A 1,259-nucleotide genomic window follows, 5' to 3' on the forward strand; every position below is an offset into this window, starting at 1 on the left:
TATATATATATATATATATATATATATATATATATATATATATATATATATATATATATATATATATATATATATATATATATATATATATATATATATATATATATATATATATATATATATATATATATATATATATATATATGTATATATATATATATATATATATATATATATATATATATATATATATATATATATATATATATATATATATATCGATATTCACAAGTGGGACATAGGGACACAACTACAATGGCACGTAACTAATATGGCGCGTAACGACTTACGCACGCGGGGGGGGCTTAAGGGGCGCAAAGAAACCCCACCAACTAATTGTTGGGGTGGACCTTCGCGCCACCCCAACAGCTAGTATATAATAAGGCTCTTACACATCTTTAGATGATTTTTTTCACGCAAGCAGCTTCGTACCTTTATAATTGGCTTTAAAAAGCTTTTATATATATATCTATCGATATTCACAAGTGGGACATAGGGACACAACTACAATGGCACGTAACTAATATGGCGCGTAACGACTTACGCACGCGGGGGGGCTTAAGGGGCGCAAAGCAACCCCACCAACTAATTGTTGGGGTGGACCTTCGTGCCACCCCAACAGCTAGTATATAATAAGGCTCTTACACATCTTTAGATGATTTTTTTCACGCAAGCAGCTTCGAACCTTTATAATTGGCTTTAAAAGGCTTTTATATATATCTATCGATATTCACAAGTGGGACATAGGGACAGAACTACAATGGCACGTAACTAATATGGCGCGTAACGACTTACTCACGCGGGGGGGATTGGGGGGGGGGCGCGAAGCAACCCCACCAACTAGGTGTTGGGGTAGCGCGAAGCGCCAAGCCAACAGCTAGTTGACTATAAAAGTAACTACGTAGTAACAAAAGCAGAACAAATGAATCGTGACAATTAGAAACTCTAATGGAGAGTGATGGTTGTTAGAAGCCAGTCACACGTGAAATCCCGGCGTATTAATGGTATTTTTTCGAATTTTGTATTTATTCCATATAATCCGCCTTTCTTATGTTTTCTTCAAATTTCTTCGCCCTCGAATTTCCTCGTAAACCCACACCTCTGGATACATAATTATCCATACGTACTTGTTTAGAATAATCTTGCCATTCCCAATTCCTCAAAGCACGGATAATAATTCATAATAAGCAAAATGCAGCCTAAAAATTAACGTTTTAATCGAAATTGGTTATATAAAATTATTTGAAAAATTAGCTGTG

The sequence above is a fragment of the Artemia franciscana genome, chromosome 10, assembly GCF_032884065.1.
Source record: "Artemia franciscana chromosome 10, ASM3288406v1, whole genome shotgun sequence".
NCBI classification, from domain to species: Eukaryota; Metazoa; Arthropoda; class Branchiopoda; order Anostraca; family Artemiidae; genus Artemia; species Artemia franciscana.